At 40.5% G+C, this 21,301-nt stretch overlaps 1 protein-coding gene across 1 annotated transcript in view; it reads left to right on the top strand.

Annotated features, from left to right (window-relative positions):
• The first annotated feature begins 6,609 nt into the window (after positions 1–6,609).
• LOC140318152 (ras-GEF domain-containing family member 1C-like) overlaps positions 6,610–21,301 on the top strand; it is a 57,720-nt gene continuing 43,028 nt past the window's right edge. The window contains exon 1 of the mRNA XM_072395848.1: positions 6,610–6,634. The gene's annotated coding sequence lies outside the window, so the exon portion shown is untranslated. The remainder of the gene's footprint in view (positions 6,635–21,301) is intronic.

Raw genomic sequence — 21,301 nt, forward strand, 5'->3', positions numbered from 1 at the left:
GACAGGTTGTAGTGTGGGTGTAGCCAGCAGGGACTGTGTGTGTATGTGTGTACGTCTGTAAGCAGGACTGACATCAGCTGTTACTTTCGCACAGCTTCTGGGGGAGGGACCAGGGTGTAATATAGTCGGGCTCATTCCTAAAGACAGTCACACATAAATGGAACCACCGAAATAGACGATGGCCGTGGGCACAAAGTGTGAAACGCACACAATGAATCTGTCCCTCGTGCGAAACGTTGATATTTGAGCACAGAAAATGTCTAACCCTTAAAGAAATGCAGCTGTGCTTATCAGGATCACTTCTGACTTGGGCTGTTTAATTAAAAAGAGCCACATGAAGAGGCAGTGCAAATGCAGTGCAAACTTTTGGGAGGATAACAGATACTAGCAGGTGTCTGGGATTTTTTTTCCTTCAGGGGAACAGATGAAAGAGCCAGCAGGGCTGATAGAAGAAGCAGAAAATTAGATGAAAGGAATAACTAGCCAAATGGTCAAATGATGCAATCTATTTTCCAATGCAGGATAAAAGTATGTAATAAACAAATCACAGTTTTAATACATAAATAACAACATAAATGTTAAGGAGACTTTTGCAAGCTGGGCCAGACTTTTCCCTACATCACTGAGCATGTTAACACACACTGCATCCATTTACTGTTTAATTGACACAGACACCAAAATATAGAAATGTCAAATTTGGCTTGTTTACAAAATATAAATTGGGAAAAATCATCACATAATAGACAAAGAACAAAATAGATCAGACATTAGATATTTAAACAAATACCCACAAAGAACACAATCTGGGAGCTATAATGAAAAAATTGAAGGTCTAGTAATAACTAAATAGTCTACAAGAAGAGACCAAACTAAAAAACGGCTTCAATTCTTCTTCTAATTAAGAGGTGGTGGCGGGAGCCTCTGGTTGAGTTAACTAAATGCATCCTAACACAGCCTCCATGGTTTTACACCACAAGGTGGCGCTATAGACAACAATATGAAATACTTTTTTTTTTCAGTTGTCACCATACCTTGAAATCGTTTGAGCATGGCAAGCGTGGCCTTATAATACTAATAATACTAACCTGTTTAAAAGATTCTTAAAATAGCTCCTCCCATCTGTTTTTTTTTTTTTTTTTTTTATATTTGGACATCTATTTGCCACATGTTCATTCCTTGTAAATGACATCACTTCTGCCTCTTCTGAAAGCAAATTTTTGTTCTGTTTTTTTTTTAAGTTACTGATCCACAAAACAGCCTGATAGCAGCAAAGAGCTCCCTCATCAGGGTTGTGCCACAGACGAACATCTATCAAGGGCTCTCCTCGAAACACATCCACGCAGGCATTTCTATGTCATTCGTTTTCATATCGACTCCATTTGGATGCTCGAGGGACAACAGGAGGTGATGGTTCACCCTTACTGTGGACAAAATGTTTCACCAAAGTTTGGGCTTTTCTCCGCGGTGTCTCTCCAACGCTCTGTGAGCCTTGCTGCAGTGGCACACTAAACAGTCAGGTCGTCTGTCAGCGCTGATAAAACTGCTCTTTTATCTGGCGCCTATGCAAATCACTCTGTGCCCTTCAAGGCTGCACAGACAAAGAGGTGCTGGTGTTTTATCTGTTTGTACGCACACGTTTTCTCCCGTTTAGAAAAGTCCTCCGAGTGCCATCTTGAACTGATAGAGGAGGATGCGTCGGAATAAATTTGCAAGCGCGGTCGAGGTGTTGAAGGTGAGGCCAGAAAAAATGCTCTGCCGTGTCCCCACTGAGACAACAGACCCAGCAGAAAGACAGTGACCAGCTGGAAGACCAGACATTAGCTTTAATCTCTGATATCTGTCAGAGGGTTACCCTGACCCTCATCTGTCGCTAAACAAAGGACGGCCAAACTCATCACTTCCCCCTCTGCCCGTCACCCTCTGACTGATCCCAGCTTGATCTCTCACCTTGTTGAGGATGAGCTTCCCTCAAGACCTCTTTTCAACCCTCTCGTCCGTCCTCCTCTAGTTCCTGTACAACTGCGTAGTTGTTTGTAGCCATGACGACAGAATCCATGGCAACACAGATCCCCATGGTCCTAAATAATAAAGGTGGATGTACTGGGAGTACAGAGGGGGGTCTCTGTGACTATTTTAGCAAGTATCTCGATGGAGAGTAATTGAGTAGGCCCTTGTTAATAAGAGACAGGGTGTGTGTAACAGGCAAAGTCTGTGAAGGAGGCGCAGCCAGAACTGCTGAATAGTTGAATAGCTTGGCTAGAGGCATATATGCATATATATGACTATGCTACAAATTCATGACTGGTGATAAATGTAAAAAAGATCAAGGAAGGTGTTGCTGTGGATCCTTTGAGGAGGAGCGACAAGGAGTCAAACAGATAGAAAGCAACTTGGACTCCGTCAGGCAGGGAAGAGAGATAAGAAAAAAGCAAACAAGGTGCGTGTGTAGTGCAGTGATGCTTTCTTGCGTGCAGGTGTGTTTCTGAGAGACGAACGACCCTGCCTTTCCTTTGCTGCGAGCACCAGCCTTTCTGTGTGGGGGGGCTTTGAAACGGCTGTGCAATCCAAGGAGATTAAGTAGCACCTTTGCTGTTTCCTCATGTTTTATTTAGGCAGCCATGGTGTCCTGTTCAGCGGTCATTTCGATAGCTCTCCCCAAACCCTTCTAACCCCAATGCCACCAAGTCAGGCTTTGTCAGTGCTGAAGTTGGATGTTTTGGAAAGAGGACATTTTATGAGTGGGGGGGGGGAAGTATACATATTTAATGGACATCAAAGTCACATTGGTGGTTTTCATTTGATCTGTCTTTCACAAGCAGCCATCTACTCATCAGTTTCTGGCCCAACAATAAAAAGTAAAGGAATTAATGAGTTTATTATTTAATGAAAAAAACAAAAGCAAAACTGGAAAACCACGGGGTGTCACACTAGAGGAGCAAAGTGCAAAACAGCAGCTAAAACTAAACAACTAAAACAGACTAATCTTCTCTTGCTCATTGTAGGAGTCTCTTTTAACTGAGGTTGTTCTTTTTTTCTTTCTTTTTTCATCCTTAATTTGGGAGTGGGAGTGGGAGAAAAGCTACAATTTTATCTGCATGGCAGTAACTCATGCATCAACAGGCACGTTTTTCCAGTTATTTACTGTGGTTTGATATGGTTGATGCATAGAAACCTGATCGGTTATACTTCCAACAGATAATCATTCATTCTTTGTGCTATTGACATATAAATATTTTTTTTGTTGTTTGTTTATGAGCAACCAGAACAGCTTCAGTGTTATTTGGGATAAATGCACCACCTCTGGCAGAGGAACTTCAATTTAAGTGTTCAGACTTGTTGGATTCACATTCCATCCATAGGCAGCAAACATTCAGAGACCCCGACTGTCATATTGTCATATTTTATCATTCATTCTACAGTTTTGACTCTTGAACTTTATTTTCAACTTCAGATTTGAACCCAACCTTTATTGAATAGAGCCATGCCACCTGCAGGTCATGAGACATCTTCCTTTCACCTTCAACATTTAAAACAAATCCCTAATTTTATCTTCCAGTCGCTGCAGTGTCTTCAGGCAACAAGAGGGATTCACTCACGTGGACACGCACTCGTCCCACTTTGTCAGATAATCCTACTTAGATTTTTCGACTTGTTTTGTACGTCATTGGTATCCATGTGTGGGTAGGTTATGTTGCTACCGTGTAAAATGAGATTAAGTTTCTTTTTTTATAACCATCTCAGCACTGTACGCCTTCTCAATTAAAAGGATCGACACGTTTAACTTCTGATGCGTTGATGCCTCTGCTCCATTGTTTCATTACAGCTCATATGATTAACATTTTTATTAGAGCGCTCATACCATCGTCTGTTGAGGCAGCTGTGCAATGTGATTATCCGCCCAGTAATAGAATGGCATACATTTGTTTGCGAGACTTTTCTCAGAGTGAGCCATCACACATTTTGACAGACAATTAACAGACGTGGCAGAGTTACCATGGGAACAACTTCTTGTAGAGTTGATAGGACAGGAGAAAGTGCTCAAAGAAAACAACTAACCTTGGTTGCCTGCAGCCCCATGTGTTTGCTATATATATATATATATGCAAAAGAGAAAAGGATCATTTCTTTTGAAAGCCCTTTTGAACTCTGGGTGAGGAGAGGGATGGGAATTCTCTGGAAAAATGATCAAAATCAAATATTAAAGCAGTGGAATGATGGAAATAAGTGGAAATGGAAGAGAGGAAAACAGCCTGGACAGAAAATTAAAGTCTGAGGAGCTGCAGTGAGCTCAGAGAAGAAGAAAAGCTACAAGGGATGAAAATATTTGCGCGAGTTGAAAGAAAACAGACGAGCCAGAGGATAGTAGGCATAAAAGAAACAGCTGATTTGATGACTTATTCAGGGTTTCTCTGGAGCGCTCTTCCAGGGATCTCTTTGAAAAAAAGCACATGTTTGAAGTGTCTGCATATGTGATCGTCTGTCTGTCAGAGCGAGGTGGAGCTGGGGTGGAACAGACAGAGGGAGGGAGGCAAAGTGTGAGGTGGAGTGATGCTGAGGGAGGAAGGAGAAGGAGAGGATTGCTGGAAAGAGGGAATATAAACAAGGATGACAAAATATCAATATTTCCACTGCCCTGCGGGAAAAGTTAAAAGCACAAAAACAGCTTATTAAAGAAAAACACTGAAAGAAATAAGCAGTCAGAGGAAAATGGCGACGTCAATTGTAGAAGAGTGAGCTCTCGAATACATGTTACATAGTTAAAACATGGTTCAATAATTTCATTATTTTCAAGAAAGGATTTAATAACAACTCTTAAACCAAGGACCAAAATGCTGTATATATCAATTATGGAGACTGTTTTATTTGCTCTGAAGGCAGAATGTTGTAGGTTCACAGAAACTGCTTTAAAATTAAGTTGCAACTTTTGGTATTAACTCCAGGCCTTTTACCCCATAACTGATTATTAAAAAGCAACAAATCAACCGGACCTTTCCAATGAAGAGCTATTGGGCCACTCATTCAATGACCTTTTGTTCCCTGAAAAAATGGGTTGACAGAATGGACAGAATGGACTAGCTCACATTCATTTCTCACTTTATTATAAGCTCTTCTGAATTCTCCTCCTTGTATGGTGCATGCTATGGAGCGCTATAGAGAACTCTAACATGGGCACAACGCACACACATTGCCACATTTATCCATTATATTACTCACCGTCAAAATACTCAGAATCAATTCTTTGAGTGCATCTTCCTTTGATTGGGTTTGTCAGTGCATTTGAACGAGACCCAACAGTCATTTTTGCAGCTTTAGATACAAAAACTTTGCCTTCAGGAGTCACCTTTATTATACCATTCTTATCAGAGCTATTCTGCTTTGGCCACATTGAACATTTATGACTCTACAAAAATCACAAACTCAAATCAGTTTACATTTATCGCACATCAGCAATGATTATACCCTTGAAAAATTGGATAACTACAGAGTAACGTGTCGGCACCGCGCTAACTTTTCCTGTCAGCAAGAATGATGTCAGTGTGAGTCAGTTAAAAACAGCCTTGATCATTTGGAACATTACTCTAAGTTCAGCGTTTTCATAAACAGCTGGATGTACAAAAATTGTGTTGGTGTCCAAACATTTCTGGTAGTGTGCATCAAAGCTGGGAGCTGTCACAACTGCACCTCACAGCGGCATTGTGGGAAGCAGGGAAATGTCCAGGATTCCAGCTTGCGAATGGGCAAACAGAGGCCTGATGGTTTCTCATGTTCAACGGGACACTCTGAGCTCACAGCGTTGGCTCCCAGGCACCCAGCATGCGTGCCTTTGGCTGAGCATGCACTTGAAACACACCAAACCCCGGGAACACTCAGCTTATTGGCCAGAGCTGGCGTTGCCGTGGGAGACAGCTGATTGGGTCTGGGAGGGTAAACAACAGGATGATGGGAAAAGTCAATGTGGAGGTTAAATGTCACCAGAGTGCATTACGCACTGTCCAGGTTTACAGGCCCCCATGCTGCATGTTTAAAGCACCCGTTTTACCACATTTCCCTTCCAAGTCGAGAGAAAGCCTCAACTCATATTTATTTATATGACCGATTTAGCCTTTGAGAGCAGGTCTGATGATTTTTATACTGCAGATAAACTGGGGCGTCTGTATTTATGAGCTCAGGGTTAGTGACGCTTCATGAAGAGGAATGGAAAGAGACCAGTGTTTAACGGATCTGCATCTGTGCATCTCAGTGTGGTTTTGTGCTTTTACACACCATGGGGGGTTTTCATAATAACTCTATGGGTCATGATTTTACCTACGCTGATGACATGCGGTATGTTTGTGCGTACTTCAAGAGCTTCCAGGGTCTTATCCTCCTCTGAGATCAGTTTCTGTCTGGTTTAAACCGTTTATGGACAGAAGCTGTGCTTAGTTTTCACTGTGGGAGCAGACACACAGAACCACTACAGCTAAAATCTGTGAGGAAGACCAACAATCTATTCAGATTATCTGAAACACTTGATCTCAAAGGAGGAGGTTCTCATAGTGTTACTTTATTGTGTGATCCACCATGCAACGTTAGAAAGTGTTGTGCAGGATATCTTTATCACCCAATATTCCCCCGTCTGTGTCCGCTATAAACTGTGAATATTGAAAACGAACAGGCAAACAAACCCTCATCGTGAAAATGCTGGCAAGCGCTGTGAAATTGGAAAAATAAAACATTTTGTTTTGTTTCACCAGACTGTGAATGATAGCTTGTGTCTGTGGAACCCATTTAGGCTCACAAAACGAGAAGCATTGCAGTTGGTCTGCTTTTCCACTCGAAAATCATTGACCTTGTCTCATTTTCTGTAAAACAACATGTACACTGAGGGCACTCTTTGCAAACACCTACACATGTATATTATTTGAGTCATCAGAATAGCAAAAGACTGTTTGGACTTCAATAAATGGTAGACTGGAGACCTTTTTCATGGCAGACTTTTTTTTAGGGAGTAGGGAGCCACATTTCATCTGTGCTTTTACAATACTTGATATTTGTCACAAGCCATTTGTAAACCTCAAAGATTTAGGCTACACGTAAAGGTGTATTAACCTCAGAAGTCTTTGTTTTGTATAATGATTATTTCAAATGAAAAATCAATATATTCAAATATTATACTTTTCTATGGATGGCCATCAAATATTTACTGAAACATCGGTCAGAGCAAAAAAGGATGAAGTTGCTGCGAAGCAGAATTCAGGATGAATGTGCTTCATTCTGTGAACCACATGGGGAAAGCCCACCCTATTACCAGTCAATGAAAGAAGAATCGTGTAATACTGATAAGGCCATTTTTCCAATATGTTAGACTGACCAAGGAGCAAGCTGGTTAAATAACAATCTGAGACCATAAACGATTTGGAAAATGAATCATGTACTTTTAATCATCTTTTTCTAAAACCTTATCAGAGGTCTGAATGAAAAATGGTCCAGATGCAGTGATCAGAAAGACTCTTGGACTTCATTCAAATGCAAACTTTGTATTTCAAACTCGACACATACAGCCCAGTCCCAACAGTGAATACGTTTATAGTCTGTCACTGTCATCTTGTCATCACTTTCCAAGCTCTTGCAACTTGACACGAAGTCCGTATGACTTCTAATTCTCTAATTATGTTTTTGGGTCATTTTCTTTTTCTATCTATAACCACAGTTAAGTTTTGAGTACATACTACATAAGACAGAATGCGTCATGTTTCCTGTCACATACGCCGGTGTCAGCTGTTGTGCTGCTCCTCGTTTCTCTGACACTGGTTGCTGTCAAATCACTTGTAACTCTGTAAAAGATTTGCCCCTCTTCTCAACACTGCAGGAGGACGTCAGCGTTTGCTCTACCTTCTGTTCTAGGGATAGATTTTTCTCTCTGCTTTCTTGGGAAAAAAGTTCAATGTTGCAGCAAAAACACACATTTGCCCATTCACACAACAAGTCTTTCTCCCAGTATGTTGAGAAGGGAGGTGCTGATGTAGTGTGAGTGTGTGTGTGAGACAGAGAGAGGGTCTGACCCTGTGGTGCTGCACAGTAAAAGAAGACAACTATATTGGATAGTAAGAAAATGGGAAAATAATTGTATCAATGGGTCACCGAATATATGTGTGTGGCCTGTAATATTCCTGTTATTCATCTTAACGTGGCAACCACTTCTTCTTTTTTAGGAGTGCTGAGATTAAATTCAGGGGTGATTGAACGCACCTACATAGGATCTAAAAATGTCACAGGATACTGGAAAATATGGTCGAGCAGATTATGTTGTATTCTCTCCAAAACCAAATGATTTCGTGCAACATTGAGAGAAGGATATGAATTTCACTGCAGGGTTGACCTCACGATGAGGAAATGCACACAAAAAGCTGAGAAAGGGGCACAATTTTGACACGCAGAAGCAAATTATTACTGAAAGAACAGAATAGGGAAGTGTGGTGTGGAATGAAAACAGGAAGTTGTTGCTTTTGTGTCACACACAGGGTGATAACCTGCTGTAAGGGGAGTCAAATGTCTGCTGAAACCCCTCACAAGCCCTCCCTGTGCTTGCTACTGTATATGCCACGTTATATTTAGTACATTTTGTCACCACTGCCTTCAACATTCTCACTGTAACATCTAAAAAGGTTTTTGTGTTAAATACTGCATAAAGCATCGATTGTTGCTGATATGAATTTAAAGCTGTAATGAGTCAATTGGGTCTTTTCTATTAATTTAGTAGAATTCGAGCTAAGTACTTAGGGAGTGTATTAAACTCTCTCCTAATTCTCTCATTACAGTTGCCTGTTTATTTTGTGGTTAAACATTAGACACAAGGAATTTCACTTAATCTGCAGAGCTCGAGTCTGTCCTGCTCGGCTCATTTTCTTTGTGTGTGCCTGTTTCTGTCCCACTGCTTGGTGAGTGGAAAAGGAGAGTGGATAAACTGGATACATTTACTGTAAAGTGAAGATAAAGCTGGGTGAAAGTGACACCGAGAAAACCAAGAGGCGCATGCTGACTGTCTCGTTTTCACACCAATGTCTGCCTCAGTGCTAGAGCTGGTGCTTGCATACTCAACTGTCTGCTTCTGCATGATCTGCACACCTACTGCTTCTAGCCCTGCAGGCACAGACATTTGCTATCTATATAAAGATTCCTCCCTCTTTAGTCCGTGCTCTGCGGAGACTTGTGCTACAAATGCCTATAATGAAAGATTCAGAGAGCAATCATTTGCTTCCCTCTCAGGATAGCTATTCAAATCCCTGTGATGGATATGGAGGTTTTTTTTATAACGCATAAAAAGAAGCCCAATGCTCCATCTGTCACACTTAATTCCTAAACTATTATCAGTCTGTCCATGACAAAACATCCAGGTATAAATAAGCAGAGTCTTATCCTCTACAGGATATGGATGTGAGTGAGAAGGGAGACCACAGAGCAGAGATTTAATAGGCTGGGTCTTCTATTTTAATGTGCCTGCTGCTGCAGAGACCCACATTTATCACAGACTCTTTAAATTCTCCCACCACAATGACAGGAAATAGGCTCATTCAAGCTTATGGTGAATCCTTAGGAAATCTAATTATTGAATATAATACACTCTCTCTCTTCCTGCTGTCTTTTTTTCATTTCTTTTTACAATTTCTTTTAAGAATAGTTTCCTCTTCCTCTTCTCTCCTCCCAAATTTCACTCTGCCGCGTCCGTGAAATGCCTTTGTAAAGATTTTGTGATTTCAGGCAGAGAAGGTGAAATAATCATTATGTTTAAAGCAACAACAACACAAAAAAGCAGCTGGTGATAATTTGGTTCTCTACACAAAGGAAGATGGTTTAATAATCTATCACATTGAGCACAACAACGAGGAGAAAACATCTTTAATCTTATTTTAGAATGAAAACTTAGCAGGAGAGCTTTAGCACTGTCAGTGCACATCTGAGCTGCAACATTCGGGATCAGAGACACTGCTTTGTCATCAGTAAACCATCCCTGTAACAGCTATGTTACTTGTTAAAGGCTCAAATGGCAACACAGTCTAATGGAATTCTGTGAACAGATTTACTGACTCATGCTAATGAGCATGACTGGTGGACATGGACATAAAAAAAGATAAATAAACAAATAGCATACAGGACTGCTTTGTTTTAGGAGCCCAAGCCCATTCTAAGCAGAAGAAGGGGTGATGGAGGCTCAACACCCAGGAGTTGAACATTCTTCTCCCAAACAGACCAGAGGTCTGTTCACACTGAGTTGGTTTTGCTCTGCAGGTTCATGTTCACTTGCTGACGGTTCAGTTTAGGCATGAAATATACTGAGGCTCGGGAAAAATTGTGGATTTCCCGATGGTAAACTGCATAACGATATTGATCTACTGCATGCTGAAAATCATATTTTCTAGCTTTCCAGATAAAGAGTCTCACTGCATCTTCAAACAACACAAAGTAAAAAGGCATGAAAGAAACCTTCGGCTGAAACAGAAATGTTCCAAGTCGTGCTGGATGCGTTGAAGCAAAGGCATGACTTGAGTTATTCTGCAGTGAATTTTGGTTTGATCCTTATTTAATCTCAACTGCCATGCTATCATGATGCACATGCATTTTAGATGTTGGAATATGATAAGAGAGAACACCTTTCTAGTAAACATTATAGGTAAAGGACACTTTTTACGAAGATGATTGATACTTGAAGCTTTGCTTAAATTTTATAGTGTTGTGGAACTAGGTCACTAATCAGATATCACTGATAATTTTCCTGTTATGATTCATGGTTTTGAATTGATTTTGGGTTCTTTGTCTGTAGCGACTTGGTTTACTAACATGGTATTTGTTGGTATTTTCTTTGAGTTTATGTATTCTGTTTTAGTTTCAGTCCTCAGTGTTTAAATTCCTGTTTCTTGTCATTACCCCCAATTGTCAGTTCCCTTGTTTGGTCCTCAGGTCCTCACTCACCTGTTCATTGTCAATCTGTCACAGCTGCAGTCCCTTACTGATGAGTTCCCCACAGTATATATGCTCCTTTTCTTTGTCAGAGCCTCGCTTTTGCTTTCACCATCAAGGGTCTCCATAGTCCTGTTTCGCTTTCATCTGGTTAAAACACACAGGGAGGCGACTTCTAGTTATTCTGGCCCCCGACTGTGAAACAGCCTGCCGGAGAACCTCAGGGCAGCAGAGACTGTTGATGTTTTTAAAAAGAGGCTCAAGACTCACCTTTTTAACCAGGCTTTTTGATTTGATTTGATTTTATTGATTTTCTTTATTCATTTTAATCAAACTTTTTTCCTATTAAATTTTTGTTCTATGTTATTTTAATGTTTTAACTCCATGTTTTAGTTAGACAATTTAACTATACGAGCTGAAAAGCATTTTATCTATTTTGTTCATTTTCCACCTTTTTATCTTATTTTACCGTTTTAGTCTGTCAGTTTTTAGCTTCAGTGTTTCCTCATGGGGGGCCTACCACACTGGGAGCTGCTTTTGGTCCACTGACGGGGGTGCTGTTCTGTGGACTGCTCTGGCCCAGGTGGCTGGAGGACTCTGCACCTTGGTGTGGGGCCTCTTGTCTGCCCGGGTCGGGACTGTCTCTGTGGCGGCGCTCCCTGTGGTCGTGGGCCAGGAGCCCTCTCAGTGTGGTCGGCCCCCCAAGGTGGCTTTTTCCTTGCCTTAGGTCTGGGTGCCCGGCCATGTCTCTGTCTGATAGGTGCAGTGGGTCTGAGCTTGTGTGGTTGTGTGTGTGTCTGTTTGTCTCTGTGTCTCTCTGGATATTTATGGGGATGGGAGGGTTGGTATGGTCTATCGTTGTTTTTAGCCTCTGTGAGGCACTTTGTGTTGTTTTTAAAGTATGAAAGGTGCCATATCAATAAAATTTGATTTGATCTCCTTGTCTGGTTGTTCTGTTACACAACAGTGGCCCAAACTGCTAACTTAAGATGGAGAGTAATACTTCACACCTGTTACATAATCAGACTGTTTGAGTTTCTTGTCCAGTTGGACTCGATGTAAAATCAAATGTATTAAGGACAGAGAATCAAACCATGAAGAAGGAATGAAAAGTAGACATTCTGATTTGAGAATACTAAGATACTAAGGAGAGAAAGTCAAAACCAGTGCTGCTAAGAGCACTTTCACCTAAATGAAGAAGCCTAAGCAATACTTAAAACAGCAGATATGGAAGTGGATAATAGCACAAAGCATTACTGAAAGTTTAAATTGAACTGGCAGCAGCAAAAATCATCTGTGCTTTGCAGAGAAAAAGAAAAATACATGTTAGCTGGACCAGAGCTCCTGTAAACTAGGAAAAATAGTAAAGGGAAACATTTGTTGGTTGGGGGGGGGGGGTTGCAGCCTTAAGTCGTGTCGCCTCTCATTCAGAACTGAAGCAGCCTTTCAGACCAAGATAAGAAAAATCAAGTCGCAGTCTTTTTAAGCACTTATGATTACCATGACCAGCGTGGCTGAAAATCTACACCAGCATTTAGTTAATTATTTAATATGTTTTGAAGCCGAATCAGCTAGAGGAGGTTTCTTTCATCCAGTTTCTTCATATTCTGTCTTCACAACATCTTCAAGGCCCGTTTCATTCCATTAACAGAGCTATTTACAAAGGCTTGGGTCCTGTAATTGCTTTCTGTGTTCCATAAGAGGCTTCATTAAAGGAGAGGCAACACCCAGTCTCACACACACATAATGACTATTCCCCTGGATCTTATTAGGACTCGCATTCAGGAAATCAATGAGGACCAAGAGAAAGACTAGAGAGACTTCTTAGCCTGATCAAGCAGCAGTTAAAGATGAGATGTGCTGTCATTATTTAACCATTAGATCCACATGGAGACATGCAGTAGGCAGAGGAGACAACAAGCCAGCTTTAGTAATGCAGACAGAGTGGGAGCAATGATAGCAGAGTTTAAGAAAGAGAAGAGCAATGTCAGACTGAGAAAAATCCAAATTAGCCAATACTAATGAGAACTGAGGAACACAGAGGAAAAGTGATGAGGTGACGCAGAGAGAAAAGTAGTAAATATGTGGTCCAGGTCTGTCAAAAGGTGCCTCTCATACTTGAAGGAATTTTTAATTTGGACACTTCTTAAAAAAATGTTTATTCTGTTTGTAGTATAAAAGGAAAAAATCAGCAGAGAACCCCTTAATATGCTGACATTAAATAAAATGTGTACAGTGATGTGATTTATCCTGTCTGCTATCAGCAGTGTTTTAACAACAAAAGAGAAGTCCATGCCAGCCCTCCTGCCCTCTTTCTCGACCATTCTACCATCCTCCCCCACTGCTGGCAGCTATTTCTTAACCATCCATTAACTTCACCAAATAGATGCCTGGAGGAAGAGCGGAAAAGGGCCTCACTCTGTCAAAGAGATTTTCTGAGAGATGGTATGACATGGAGGGAGTTCAAGAGGAAGAGTTAGGTAGAAGTGAAAGAAAGGTTGACGGAGATGGGAGAGGCAGAAATGGTTTTAAATGGTACATTGGTAGAGGAAGAGAAAAAATGGATGGATGGTGTTCAGCATTGGTGGAAACAAGACCCTGTGACCTACTTCTGCCTTGTCAGTCATTACCTTCCTCTGGACCATTTCCTTTTACTGGTCACTGATTTACTTACTGTATAGTCTTCTATTCACTATTCACATAGAAGAGTGCCCTTGGTCAGTGAGTTGAATATTCAAACAAGACATGCCACGGCTACTCCTATTCAAGAGAAAGGAAGAGAACGAGGCAGAGGAAGTCTTCCCCCGTTCAAGCCCGACACTGTCAGCAAAAAAAAAAGTCATTATTTTAATAGTTTAACTAAACTAGGGTGGCCGTGGCTCAGTGGTTAGAGTAGGTCATCCAATAACCAGAAGACTGGCAGTTTGATTCCCACTCTCACCACTCAAAGATTGGTGAACTGACAGTTGGAGGGGTAGCAGTCAACCTCATTGCCATGGCTGAGGTGCCCTCGAGCAAGGCGCCGTATCCCTATGCTCCCTGGGCACTGTGAATGGCTGCCCACCATTCCATGTATGGCACCTGTCTCCATGAGTGTGTGGCCATGTGCAAGTGTGCTCAATAGGTGCCAACCTGGATGGGTTCAATGCAGAGGAGAAATTTTGTGTTTTTCCCTGTACATGACACTAAATCTGATCTTAAACTCTTAAGAATGAAGCTTGATGTGGGGATTTTCAGCTGAATTTATGCTACTGTGCGATGCAATAATAGTACATGATAGTGTTAGTTTTAGTTCTAAGCACAATTTGTGTTTCTGTAAGATTTTACAGAATATAAAGCAGAAGTTCTGCCCTTCAGAATCAATCAATCAATCTATCGTTATTGAGTGCTAATAAAATAAGAGTTACCTCATTTTGGTCACAAGCTGCAGTCTTCATATATCTTGTTACAGAAATAGCAATAAAGCCCATTTTATAACGACAAAAATAACGACAAGCAATTGCCCAGAAGGTTTTTAAAAAGACAGAAATTAGATAGACACCCTAAGATCAAAATCATTTAAAGGGGAAATCCAGTATTTTTAAACCTATACCTTATTTCTGGCATGAAATAATAATGACATTTATCTACTCACCGAGAACAGTTTGGCGAAAGTCGGTGTCCTTCGGGAGCTATTTAGATAACTCGCAATCAGTGTATATCCATATATTGGAGTGAACAGGGCAGGGACGATGCAGCCTCTAAGTAAGGCATTATCTGTCTTTATTTCACCAATACTTTAAGAAGAATTAATGAACGAACGCATACTATTGCTCTGTTAGCTCAAAGGTACTGTCATATGGCTACTTGCAGCTATAGGAGAGCTAACGGAGGGAATTCTACACACACCTCTACTGGGACCACTTCATCCACACGCATGGCTGCAGCACAGCTCATTCACTATGGTAAGAACGTCCATCTTACTCAAAGTCGTCGTTCCCATTGTCAAAATTTGATAAATATCCTGCCATGTTGTACAAAACTATCAGTAGCAAATGTAAACCCAAAATGTACTCTTATTTCGTCTTTGTATGAAATTGAATCAGTCCCTAATAAATTAGCATGAAATCATCAATGAGTTACAGTTTTCTACAAAAAGGGGGCTGAATGTTTTCAGGTTTTTTTCTCAAATTGTTGAAAACAAAAGAGCAACACTTGGCTCTCGTCTTAAACCATAATAATTCCAAACAGGAAAATGCCAAAGACCCTGTCTTTGAAAAGTTCATTAAACCGTTAAGTCAATAAACCGCTGAGATGCTTCCAGGATATCGCACAAAGTGATGTCTGTGATGGTTGGTTCAGACCGTAGAAAAAAGCAACAAACAAGATATCTAAGGAGCGTCAAGCTGATCTAAAGCCATCTGCAGTGGTTTTCTCAGCCTAAATCCTACACTGACAACTGAACCACAAGAGATTCCTTGGGGAAAAAAAAAAAGGCATAGTCTTTCTGGGATGATATTGGCAAAAGGAAACAAAAGCAGAGCGCTTTAGGAAGGCACTGCATTTGTTCATAGGTAACAAGATAAAACCCATTAGGAAAAGAGCAACCATCCAACAGCAAAACATCCTAAGGGTTCTATGATGCTGTGATACTTGTTTGCTTTATCTGGGGGAAAAAAATAACAGGAGAAGGCCAGTACAAAAGTACAGCACAGTGTCACGACAGAAAATGTTGCAGCTTCAAAATTAAGGCTTTGAACGTAATTACAGAAGCTCTGCCTGGTGTTCAGGGGTCGGGTCACAGCTGCTTCTCATAATCACCTCCTCCGCACGTCACCATATTGCTGAACTGCTGACAGAGGTGCTCAGCCACTTGTCATGTGATGTTTTATAAAAAAAAAAACAATTATTTTTCTCTTTATTTATACCTCAGCCTGCTTCTGTTAGGGGAGAGTTTTTGGATCAGTCCCCCAAGTAAGACATTTCATGCCAAGACAAGCAGCCAGATTAAACCAAGCCCAAACCGGCCTCTGGATCCTGAAAGGACTCAAGGCACAATCTACACTTTGTGAATAAACATAATCTTTCAGTGCCAACGTGTGTCTTAATCTGCTTTTGCATCCAAACTATCAGTTCCTGACAGGTTTAAAATTTGTAAAATGACAACAGTTCCAAAATTTAAACGTGCCTACACCTGACTTTAAAAATTGTGACGTGCCCACATTTTGCACTACATGAACAGGGGAATGCAGGTGGCTTTAATCTTCAGACTGTCATGCAACAGACATGAGTTTGAGCTCCGTTTTCACCTCTAGACTTTGCTGTTAGCTGTGATTGGTTAGGTTCGATTATTTAAGACTGCATGTTTAGAGTTACATATTCAAGAAAATACAAGGTTCGGAGTAAGGTATAAAAACCATGCTGTTAGGTTTAAAAATGAGAAAATAAGTAAGTGGGGTTCCCCATCACATCACATGAACCCTGCCCTATACAAAACAAGAAACTTAATTGTGACACTATTTGTGCTCTGTGGACAAACAGGCTGCTATGCAGTGAGACACTTTGTGCTGCACTGGAGCACAAAGTGTGAGCATTTACTGTCAGAAACCTAGGCTTGAGGTTCAGATCCTAGCTCTTTCAGCTGGACACCGACCCAAAGCATACATAGCATAGCACTGATAGATCATCATCTGAATCCCATTGAAGAAGGAGATTAAATCAGCCATTTTCAAAAGGAATCCAAGACGCGTGTAAGACACTTCCAGATGCACCAAGAACCATTTAGAAGGCGTCAATACTGACAAACCATCATTATATTGGTGAATAAAGCCTGATTATCATTTTATTCTATAACTTGATATTTTATTTTTTTTAAAACATTCTGATTTTACAAACCTGGTTTATTCGTATTCGTCTCTGAAGATATTCAGATTTTTGGCCATACCATTCAGTATTGTGTAATGCTTTGCACTCTGCTGCCTGTGCTTTGCTATCTTACCTTGTGACAAGGCTGCCTGTCGTAAAAGACATGCTGTACCCTATTTGTGCAAATTTCCCTCAACTTTGTACTGCTGAGAGGTTTTTACCCGAGCTGAAATGTTGAGGTCTGATGCTCTTTTAATGGAGCACTTGTCCAAATAAACATAAAAAGTCTCGCCCTGAGGCACGGTGACCAGTCATACATCATAAACTGGGCTGTGTGCACACCCCACCCACTACACAACTGCCTGGGTAATCATCGAGGCTCTATCTGCTATCACCTCTCGGGACAAAGTAGAGGTTCAATGACTAATACCGGAAGTCAGAGTAGGACAAACATGCACAGAGACATGCGCATACCTGAGAATTAATGTGTTGGCGCACGTGCCGCAACGCACTCTCTAATATGTTCTGTTCTCTGATAAGACTGATATGGTCGAAAGATCTGTCTGCAGGTACCTGTGAAACTTCGGCCTACAGGGCTTTGTTGTGATGGAGCACAGGGAATGACCTGAATCTGGGTGTAGGTCTGGGTTCAGACTCCAGACACAGGCAATCTGTCTGTTTCTGTGGCCTCAAGTGCTTTCAGCCTCCTCTAACTTTTTAAAAGGAGGTTATGAATGCACAGAGTGCTTTTAGCTCTCCTCATCATTTTTTTTTTTGCTTTGTTTCTTTCTTTTGTCGTGTTTTCTTCTCTTTTTAGCTGTTTTCTGTTTCATCTTGAATAACATCCACTCTGGTCAGGCTGATCGCTTTTTTTGTTGCCCCCTCATCTCATGGTCATTATGGAAAAATTACATTTTCTTTTTAAAATGCCTATTCAACAGGATGTATTAACCCAAAACAAAGTGTTCACACTCAGTCATGAGCAGTCAGTCAACTTGCCGTGACTGTATAATATTATGATGATCGTGTATGATATGTTGAGGCAGCGGTGTCAGAGCCAGTGAATAAAAGAAACTGAAAAGTCTATCTCTGTGTGGGAGACTGCCCTGGAGCCCCTAGAACTGACTATGGTAGGCCTGTCACTTTTTCTTCAAAAGATCGAACATCGATTTGAATGTTGGTATCCTTAGAATATCAGACCCTATTCAAATAAAAGAATTACGGACTGTAATCATTTCAGAAGGTATAGAAGGTTGCATCAGACCATAACAGTTTGCTTTGTGATCCAGCAAAATATGCTCTTGTATCAGCATGACTTTATCCATATCCAGGTAAATATCTGTAGAACAAGCTAATGTTGCTAACGTTATGTCTGCTACTTTCTATGGAAATGGAGGGAACTTCGGAATTTTTTTTAGATTTCACTGTAAATGATATCGTAAGAAACAAATGTTGTTTGTTGACTTTACACAAAGCAGCTGGCCCACCCTACAACAACAAATCTGCTGACTGTTACAAACCCAAGTGAAGCAGTGGGGGCACTACATACAAGTGAGTCAACGTCAGCCAGTCAGCCACAGTCAGCCGTTATGGGTTCACTGCCAGAGCTTGTAAAAAATGCTATCAATGACAAGACAGCAAGATATATGTTCAAAGATAGGTGGCCCAGGTCTGTTGTTTTAGGAGAGGAGTTTCACGGACTTGTGGAACTCGAGTTTTGTCCTGTACAGCGAGGAGCCGAGAGTAAGCCACACAGCTGTTCATTTTGCAGAAAGCATCCGCTCCCTATGTATGAATTTACTGGAATAACTAAGATACGCTGATTTAAAAAGCCTGATTTAACATGTGTGGGTTAGACTTAGTGCAGGTTAGGATTTAACATCTCCTGAGAAGCAGTTGTAGCTGTTGCGGCTTGCTAAATAAGTTCCAAGCATCCTGTGCATGAGGTGGGTGTGGAACATTAACATAAATGCAAAAAAATGAATAAAAATTCAAACATGGATATGGCTCAATGCTGAGCTGTCTTTGTCCAGGACAGATGAAGACTCATACTGTCCAAAGACAACAACTTTAGTTTTGTTTGAATTAGGCAACGGAAAAGTCATTTCATGCAGTTATTAACCTTCCTAAGCGAAAACGACTTTTTGACCGAGCCCTTGGTGGTTGAGAGTTTCTCGCTTAAGATTTATATGTTCCTACTCTTTTCAGTTTTTTGAGGATTAGTCTGTACTTTTCTTCTTCCTTTACTCCTTACCTCACAATCAGAAAAAAAGCTTTGGTCCTTTTTTTGCATATCATATACACTGATTTTTTTCCCTCCTGCAAATCTAACATAGATTCTAAAATTCTCCATTACAGAATGCTTAATGACTTGGAGCTATTCCCATGTACATGTCAACGTTAGCATGTAAGCCAATTCATCAACTGTCACACTGACACGTTCCTAAACTGCCCCCCCCCCCCCCCCCACACTTTTTTATAGGCTTTTATAATGCTAATACACACATGCATTTTGTTTCATTCTGGTCAGCTCAAGCAATCAAAAAGTTAGGCCATACCAGACAGATTCACTATATCTCTAGATCTTAGAGGGCATTACACCACTGAGTCGTATCCAAGCTGCTTCTCATTTATTTGACAGGAATAAAGATGTTGTTCCCTCTGGTGAAAGCAATTCAAGCATCTCTCACAGAAGCAGACTAATTGACTAAAGGTGGTCAGTGCACTTAGTGCAGAACAAATTTAGTATCAAAGACACATGCTGCCAGCGAAAGCACATCTGATACAGCATGTGAGGCATGGACATCTTTTTGTGGCTACATCTCTTTATTCATGAGGGCCAGCTTCAGCTTTTGGTCTTCATAGTAAAAGAAACTGGCATAACAATGCCAAAGGCATCAATAGTAATTGCTCACAAATATGACCCGTTAATATTACGTTAGAAGAATTTGTGACCTCTAGAGGCCGTGAGAGAAAATGCATGTGTGTATAAGTGTGGAAACGGCGTCCATAAAAAAAAATTATTTCCATAAATGCCAAGTTCATGCTGCAAATATAATCTATATTAGCCCTAATCATGATTGCTTTCTAACACTTACGATCGAGTTTTGATGTCTAAGTGTGACCTAGTAATGTTATCCAAACCCAAGCAGGAATGTACAAAAGTGATGAGGGTGTTACCCAGTTGTTATAATTTGTTATGTGCTGGTCTTAAACACCTTCGTTTTGGGGATTTTTTTAAGCTTACACCTGCATTTTGTTGATAAAACTGAAAAAGTTTCACTGCGTTTATAATCATAGCGTTGCTGATCACAGTTTACGTAGATGGAGAATTAGCAGTTTTACTCGATTATTTGATACAATGGAAGAACAGCCCTTTGGTGTGTTATATTTTCATGGAGTAGATTTTATCTGTTTCACAAATAAAATGCTCTCACTTGGTTTGAAGTGTTCTTGAACTCAAACCTGACAAAAGAGTTAGATAATGTTTTTTGGCCTTTAAAACCTGCACCTTATCTTTTCCATGCACATATTGTGGCAAGTTTGACTATTTGCAGTAAAACATTTTGACTCTCTTGTGGTCGTGCGTCACTCCTTCAGGCCTGTCTGTGCTGCATCTAACTTAATGGTGTGTTTCAATGTTCTACTTCTTAGTAAAATCTCCTTTTCGATCCATTTAATTGCACCTTAGTGTTGATTGCTGTAGGCTACTACCATAGAACAAAACGGGTATATCTCCCGAAAACAATAAAATTCAATAATTATTAAAGTTTGTATGGTTTGAAATATGGGCATTGAGATAACGATGAGGTTTGAATACTAAACGGTGTAATGTTATGACTGCAGCATACAAATAAAGATTTTTCCAGTGCATAAAATATCTGTTGAGAGTCAAAGCACAGCCTGGGAAAAAAAACATTTCCGATAAGAAATGTAAACCAGCCAGTCAGTCAAGTACCAAGCTTTTGATAATATGTAAACAAAGAGAGCCAAACAGTGTTTCTGAAGTGAACACATAGTTGGAAAGCATTCACTACTAAATCAGTATTTAATATCTCAAATTGTACTAATTGTATTGTTCTAATTGTACGAGAAGAAGATGTTTCACAAGATCAATGTTTGCAAAGTCCAGTAAAACTCTATAAAGTCTATGGTCAAGGCACAAAACAGATCTTTTTGAGAACTCTCAAAGTCAACTTATCACAAGAACCATTGATGTCTTCCTGCAATAGACCCATTGAGAGCATTCGTAGTCTGTTCTGACGGATGTCTGACATAAATGTGATGAAAGGGTCAACTAATAAATGATGATGAAACAGGACTGTGATGTCACAGTTGATGGAATAAGAGAATAAGATCGGATTTATTTCATTCAATTTCATTGCGCAGATCATTAAGCTCATGATTATATCATTTACAGCTGTAATTCCATGGCCATAAGTCGTGGGAATATGGAATGCTTTATGTCAATATGGGTCCTCACAAGCGTAGTCATGATTGGGTGACAGACCATGCACCGGAA

Source organism: Leuresthes tenuis, unplaced genomic scaffold (assembly GCF_036924035.1).
Source record: "Leuresthes tenuis unplaced genomic scaffold, fLeuTen1.0.hap1 SCAF_11, whole genome shotgun sequence".
Lineage (NCBI taxonomy): Eukaryota > Metazoa > Chordata > Actinopteri > Atheriniformes > Atherinopsidae > Leuresthes > Leuresthes tenuis.